Source organism: Oncorhynchus gorbuscha, unplaced genomic scaffold (assembly GCF_021184085.1).
Source record: "Oncorhynchus gorbuscha isolate QuinsamMale2020 ecotype Even-year unplaced genomic scaffold, OgorEven_v1.0 Un_scaffold_2652, whole genome shotgun sequence".
Classification (NCBI taxonomy): domain Eukaryota; kingdom Metazoa; phylum Chordata; class Actinopteri; order Salmoniformes; family Salmonidae; genus Oncorhynchus; species Oncorhynchus gorbuscha.
This window is the reverse complement of record NW_025747106.1, coordinates 34,229-41,889: the sequence shown is the minus strand read 5'-3', so window position 1 is coordinate 41,889 and position 7,661 is coordinate 34,229. Positions and strand designations below refer to the sequence as shown.

The 7,661-nt window shown below is 48.6% G+C and overlaps 1 long non-coding RNA gene across 1 annotated transcript; it reads right to left on the bottom strand.

The window, feature by feature from the left end:
* Positions 1-28: 28 nt before the first annotated feature.
* LOC124026224 lies at positions 29-4,438 on the bottom strand. The gene is made up of 3 exons (XR_006837268.1): positions 4,291-4,438; positions 1,903-2,024; positions 29-174 (listed from the first exon to the last, which is right to left on the bottom strand). It is a non-coding gene; the product is annotated as an uncharacterized LOC124026224 (long non-coding RNA).
* Between the last annotated feature and the right edge of the window lie 3,223 nt (positions 4,439-7,661).

Below are 7,661 nucleotides of genomic sequence, written 5' to 3'. Positions count from 1 at the left end.
ACACACACACACACACACACACCTGTGTCTCCTCGACGGCCAGTTTGTCACAGATCTGTTTCTCGTAGGTGGTGGGTGGTGAGGTGGTCCAGAGCCTCCTTATAGAGTCCAAGCCTCCCTCAGCACCTGGTTCTGGTACAGCAGCAGCTCACAGTTCACCTGGTCTGGAAACGTCTAGGAGAGAGGTTATAACAGGGTTATGTAGTGTCTATGGTTCTGGTACAGCAGCAGCTCACAGTTCACCTGGTCTGGAGACGTCTAGGAGAGAGGTTATAACAGGGTTATGTAGTATTATGTAGTGTCGATGGTTCTGGTACAGCAGCAGCTCACTGTAGCTAGCTTTACTTCCACCTTGTCTGGAAAAGTCTAGGAGAGAGAGGTTATAACAGGGTAATAACAGAGTTATGTAGTGTTATAACAGGGTTACGTAATGTTATGTAGTGTCTATGGTTCAGATAGAGCAGCAGCTTACTGTACTCGTGGGGAGGTGAAACAGAAAAAGAGATAGAGGGAAAGTGAGAGAGATGGAGAAAGAGAGGTGAGAGACAAGTATAAAATCCTTCAACATCACAGGCTTTATCATGTACATGTTTACATAGAGCACCACTTCAGTAGAACTACATGCTGGGACAAAGGCAGCAAGCAGGTTGGTCTTATCAGGAGGCCCAGAGAGCACGCTCTATTGTGGTCGTGACAGACACGCCACACAGATTTACATCACCTTAGAGGCACAGGCTGACTGACTATACTGAGTCGCACATTCAGCTAGCTTTACCGAGTCGTACCGTCAGCTAGCTTTACCGAGTCGCACCGTCAGCTAGCTTTACCGTGTCGTACCGTCAGCTAGCTTTACCGTGTCGTACCGTCAGCTAGCTGTACCGTGTCGTACCGTTAGCTAGCTGTACCGTGTCGTACCGTTAGCTAGCTGTACTGTGTCGTACCATCAGCTAGCTGTACTGAGTCGTACCGTCAGCTAGCTGTACTGAGTCGTACCGTCAGCTAGCTTTACTGAGTCGTACCGTCAGCTAGCTTTACTGAGTCGTACCGTCAGCTAGCTTTACCGTGTCGTACCGTCAGCTAGCTGTACTGTGTGGTACCGTCAGCTAGCTTTACTGTGTCGCACCGTCAGCTAGCTTTACTGTGTCGCACCGTCATCTAGCTTTACTGAGTCGCACCGTCAGCTAGCTTTACTGTGTCGCACCGTCAGCTAGCTTCACTGTAACTCAGACCGTAAACTGATGAGGGAAAACACTTTGTTGTGAGTGGTAGTCATACATTATGTTCTCAATGCTCCTACTGTTGCACTAGAGCAGTGGTTTCCTCTCCTCGTCTCCTTTCCTTCCTCTCTATTGATAAGATAGAACTGATCAATCAAATACTGTGACCTGGTACAGACATGCAGCATACAACTTCCACCTTTACTACGTTCACATCGTTGTCGTAAAATATAATGCTTTCTCAATGACTTACCTGGTTAAATAAATCCTAAATTAATAAATAAATGGTTTTCAGAAACAAGGAGAGGAAGCCATTTTGGATTAGTGGTGTGAACGGTGAACACAGTGTGTACCAAAATCCCCGATTCCTTTAGAAAAACATTCCCTATTCCCTTAATCCTTGCTCTCTTTACATGACACGTATATGCGTCGCATGCACGTGGTCAACGACCTATTCGCATGGGACTAGTATAACTAGAAAATGTTGATTATGTAATTATTACTCCAAAATGCCCCTTATTCCAGAGGATTATTAAGATGGGATTCGTTTTTATGTAATGATTTTTATAATTTTTTTATGATGATTTTTTTTCTCAATAAATTGACAGTTATGACATAAGCCTGGGATAGACCAAGGACAGACTGATTCAGCTCATAGGTTGACTTGTCTCTGGACATACCGTACCGGTTGTGTTTTCCTGAACTCCTCTGCCATCTTGGCAGCCATCTCGTAGTCCTCTAGGAGGCGATGGCGTAGCCGATCCATGAAGCACTCTGGGCTGGCCGCAGCAACTGGTACCTCGTCTCCTACAGGGGGAACAAGGAGAAGTTAGCCATTAGCTTAGCATAGTGCGCTAGTCTCTCATAGGGAAACAATGAGAGAGGGGCTAGCAAGTTAGCGGTTAGCTTAGTATCAAGTTCCTGATCCTCTAACTTTAAATGTATTCTTCCATCCGCCCTTCCGTGAAGTAACCTGATCTCACCAATGAGAAAACAAAGGCAGCAATAAAACAAAAAAAGAGAGAGCAAGTAGTAGTTGGCAGAGGAGGAAGTAGATTTTTGTTTCTGCTGAGTCATGTTGACAATGCTAGAATATGCTGACACTAACTGACTTTCCCAGTTAAATAAATACTAGAGACATGTGCTGTTTTAAATGAGTTAAGTCTGCTAATATGGCCTTCTGCTAACAGGACAACTGATAGCAACAACATTCTAGTAGTAGTTTAAAATAAAACATTTACTCGTGCACATTAACATTATAAACGTTATAAACGTATCGTTCAATTGATCTTTATCATGATAATTCTGTAAATGTGTTGTGGAGGCTAGGAGGCTCCACAAGGAGGCTAGGTCTAGCGTGTGTGTGTGTGTGTGTGTGTGTGTGTGTGTGTGTGTGTGTGTGTGTGTGTGTGTGTGTGTGTGTGTGTGTGTGCTGACTGGAGGCTGGGTCTAGCCTGTGTGTGTAGTGGCGTGTGTGTGTGTGTGCTGACTGGAGGCTGGGTCTAGCCTGTGTGTGTGTGTATGTGTGACTGGAGGCTGGGTCTAGCCTGTGTGTGTGTGTATGTGTGTGACTGGAGGCTGGGTCTAGCCTGTGTGTGTAGTGGCGTGTGTGTGTGTGTGCTGACTGGAGGCTGGGTCTAGCCTGTGTGTGTGTGTGTGTGTGTGTGTGTGTGTGTGTGTGTGTGTGTGTGTGTGTGTGTGTGTGTGTGTGTGTGTGTGTGTGTGTGTGTGTGTGTGTGTGTGTGTGTGCTGACTGGAGGCTGGGTCTAGCCTGTGTGTGTAGTGGCGTGTGTGTGTGTGTGCTGACTGGAGGCTGGGTCTAGCCTGTGTGTGTGTGTATGTGTGACTGGAGGCTGGGTCTAGCCTGTGTGTGTGTGTATGTGTGTGTGTGTGACTGGAGGCTGGGTCTAGCCTGTGTGTGTAGTGGCGTATGTGTGTGTGTGCTGACTGGAGGCTGGGTCTAGCCTGTGTGTGTGTGTGTGTGTGTGTGTGTGTGTGTGTGTGTGTGTGTGTGTGTGTGTGTGTGTGTGTGTGTGTGTGTGTGTGTGTGTGTGTGTGTGTGTGTGTGTGACTGGAGGCTGGGTCTAGCCTGTGTGTGTAGTGGCGTGTGTGTGTGTGTGTGCTGACTGGAGGCTGGGTCTAGCCTGTGTGTGTGTGTATGTGTGTGTGTGTGACTGGAGGCTGGGTCTAGCCTGTGTGTGTAGTGGCGTGTGTGTGTGTGTGCTGACTGGAGGCTGGGTCTAGCCTGTGTGTGTGTGTGTGTGTGTGTGTGTGTGTGTGTGTGTGTGTGTGTGTGTGTGTGTGTGTGTGTGTGTGTGTGTGTGTGTGTGTGTGCTGACTGGAGGCTGGGTCTAGCCTGTGTGTGTGTGTATGTGTGTGTGTGTGACTGGAGGCTGGGTCTAGCCTGTGTGTGTGTGTGTGTGTGTGTGTGTGTGTGTGTGTGTGTGTGTGTGTGTGTGTGTGTGTGTGTGTGTGTGTGTGTGTGTGTGTGTGTGTGTGTGTGTGTGACTGGAGGCTGGGTCTAGCCTGTGTGTGTGTGTGTGTGTGTGTGTGTGTGTGTGTGTGTGTGTGTGTGTGTGTGTGTGTGTGTGTGTGTGTGTGTGTGTGTGTGTGTGTGTGTGTGTGTGTGTGTGTGTGTGTGTGTGAGCCAGTCACGGCCCTGTTTTAGAGAGACAAGAGCAGGGCTCTGCTACTTAATGTCAAACGGGTGAGAGAGAGTGTGTGTGTGTGTGTGTGGTGAAACAGAGAGATAGACAGAGAGAGCAAGCCTCCTAGCAGAAGCAGGTAACCAATAAGAATGATAGACAACAGACTGACGACACAGTCAATTCAAAACCTATTGTGTAGCCTGGCTTGTGAACTATTTCACCGACACTCATAACTACAAAATGGCCGACAACAACAAGAACGGGTGCGTTATTAAACCAATGTTACTCCTGTTGTAGAAACGCCTCTCGAGAGCTCAAATTTCGGCCATCAACGTTCAAAACATTCCTAGAATAACCTAACTGACCAGTAACAGAATATCTTAACCAGACAAGATGATTTTGATCAGCATGTCTTTGCTCGTTACCTTGCTTTGAAGTAGCCTACCGTAACCACCTCAAAGCATTTAGTTGGAATTGCAGTGTTGTATAGTCCACTATGGGGTAGCCAATCATCCTCCAGGAGAGCCTTAAAGGGCCAGTGTTGTATAGTCCACTATGGGGTAGCCAAGCATCCTCCAGGAGAGTGTTGTATAGCCTTAAAAGGGCCAGTGTTGTATAGTCTAGTCCAATCATCCTCCAGGAGAGCCTTAAAGGGCCAGTGTTGTATAGTCCACTGTGGGGTAGCCAATCATCCTCCAGGAGAGCCTTAAAGGGCCAGTGTTGTATAGTCCAGTGTGGGGTAGCCAATCATCCTCCAGGAGAGCCTTAAAGGGCCAGTGTTGTATAGTCCACTGTGGGGTAGCCAATCATCCTCCAGGAGAGCCTTAAAGGGCCAGTGTTGTATAGTCTACTATGGGGTAGCCAATCATCCTCCAGGAGAGCCTTAAAGGGCCAGTGTTGTATAGTCCACTGTGGGGTAGCCAATCATCCTCCAGGAGAGCCTTAAAGGGCCAGTGTTGTATAGTCCACTGTGGGGTAGCCAATCATCCTCCAGGAGAGGGCCAGTGTTGTAAAGTCCACTGTGGGGTAGCCAATCATCAGTGTTGTGTTGTATAGTCCACTGTGGGGTAGCCAATCATCCTCCAGGAGAGCCTTAAAGGGCCAGTGTTGTATAGTCCACTGTGGGGTAGCCAATCATCCTCCAGGAGAGCCTTAAAGGGCCAGTGTTGTATAGTCCAGTGTGGGGTAGCCAATCATCCTCCAGGAGAGCCTTAAAGGGCCAGTGTTGTATAGTCCACTGTGGGGTAGCCAATCATCCTCCAGGAGAGCCTTAAAGGGCCAGTGTCGTATAGTCCACTATGGGGTAGCCAATCATCCTCCAGGAGAGCCTTAAAGGGCCAGTGTTGTATAGTCCACTGTGGGGTAGCCAATCATCCTCCAGGAGAGCCTTAAAAGGCCAGTGTTGTATAGTCCAGTGTGGGGTAGCCAATCATCCTCCAGGAGAGCCTTAAAGGGCCAGTGTTGTATAGTCTACTATGGGGTAGCCAATCATCCTCCAGGAGAGCCTTAAAGGGCCAGTGTTGTATAGTCCACTCTGGGGTAGCCAATCATCCTCCAGGAGAGCCTTAAAGGGCCAGTGTTGTATAGTCCAGTGTGGGGTAGCCAATCATCCTCCAGGAGAGCCTTAAAGGGCCAGTGTTGTATAGTCCACTGTGGGGTAGCCAATCATCCTCCAGGAGAGCCTTAAAGGGCCAGTGTCGTATAGTCCACTATGGGGTAGCCAATCATCCTCCAGGAGAGCCTTAAAGGGCCAGCGTTGTATAGTCCACTATGGGGTAGCCAATCATCCTCCAGGAGAGCCTTAAAGGGTCAGTGTTGTATTTTGAGACAGGCTCGACTATGAGGAGAAGCCAATAGACAGGATGGACTACATTTCATTCCGATTCTCTACAGTAGTATTAATAATGTATTTTTATTTTGTTAAGTGGTTCCTTGCAACATTATAATGAGGTAAAAATGGTTTTAACAGACGTTTTCTGACACACTTAACGGCATCCCGTTTCAGTCACACATCCACAGACTACATCCCAGGCCTGTTTTTAAAAGGTTACAGACATGACTCTGGAGGTCGTTGCGGAGGCCTCGTCTGACCAGGTTGTAAGCCTCCTCCTTCTTCCCCAGACAGTTCAGGGTTAAACCCTTCATCGCCAGGGTCTCTGCAGGGTGGGGGAGGGGGAGACAACGAGAGGTCATCGTCAGGGTCTCTGCAGGGAGGGGGAGACAACGAGAGGTCATCGTCAGGGTCTCTGCAGGGAGGGGGAGACAACGAGAGGTCATCGTCAGGGTCTCTGCAGGGAGGAGGAGACAACGAGAGGTCATCGTCAGGGTCTCTGCAGGGAGGGGGAGACAACGAGAGGTCATCGTCAGGGTCTCTGCAGGGAGGGGAAGACAACGAGAGGTCATCGTCAGGGTCTCTGCAGGGAGGGGGAGACAACGAGAGGTCATCGTCAGGGTCTCTGCAGGGTGGGGGAGACAACGAGAGGTCATCGTCAGGGTCTCTGCAGGGAGGGGGAGACAACGAGAGGTCATCGTCAGGGTCTCTGCAGGGTGGGGGAGGGGGAGAGAACGAGAGGCTTTATAAAGGGGTCTACATCTCATCCCTCCCTTACCTCCATGTTCTGTGAACTTGGGGTGGGACAGGATCTGCTTGCAGAACTTGAGTCCGGTTCTGTGCTGCTTGTGTTCGTAACGTCGCTGGGCAGAGAAAGAGAGAACTGTTGATCTTCCAGGTGTTTTGAATGGCTGAAAGCCTGCATGTACCTCCTACTCCAGGTGTTCTGAATGGCTGAAAGCCTGCATGTACCTCCCGCCCCAGGTGTTTTGAATGGCTGAAAGCCTGCATGTACCTCCCACCCCAGGTGTTTAGAATGGCTGAAAGCCTGCATGTACCTCCCACCCCAGGTGTTTAGAATGGCTGAAAGCCTGCATGTATCTCCTACGCCAGGTGTTCTGACTGGCTGAAAGCCTGCATGTACCTCCCACCCCAGGTGTTCTGAATGGCTGAAAGCCTGCATGTATCTCCCACCCCAGGTGTTCTGAATGGCTGAAAGCCTGCATGTACCTCCCGCCCCAGGTGTTTTGAATGGCTGAAAGCCTGCATGTACCTCCCACCCTAGGTGTTTAGAATGGCTGAAAGCCTGCATGTATCTCCCGCCCCAGGTGTTCTGAATGGCTGAAAGCCTGCATGTATCTCCCACGCCAGAGACAATGACTCAGAGAGTCAGTGACAACGTGGTTTGTCACGGTAGAAAAACTTCTTTATTCATTTACCTCAGAAAAGTGGTCTTACCAAGAGGGAAGTGGGACAAGTGTTGACAAAAAGACGCTGATATGAATACCAAGTGTCATCAAGGCAAAGGGTGGCAACTTTGAAAAATCTCAAATCTAAATATATTTTGATTTGTTCAACATCTTTATTTTGGTTACTACATGATCACGTGTGTGTTATGTCACTGTTTTGATGTCTTCATTATTATTTTAAATGTAGATAATAATAGTAAAAACTAAAGAAAAACCCTGGAATGACTTGGTGTTCTCAAACTTTTGACTGGTACTGTGTGTGTGTGTGTGTGTGTGTGTGTGTGTGTGTGTGTGTGTGTGTGTGTGTGTGTGTGTGTGTGTGTTCTTTAACTTTTTTTGGAGCGCAAGGATTTCACCTTACCCTGTAACGACACCTTTAACCCCCGTACCGACCCCTTCAACCCCAGTAACGACACCTTCAACCCCCGTAACGACACCTTCAACCCCCGTAACGACACCTTCAACCCCCGTAACGACACCTTCAACCCCCGTAACG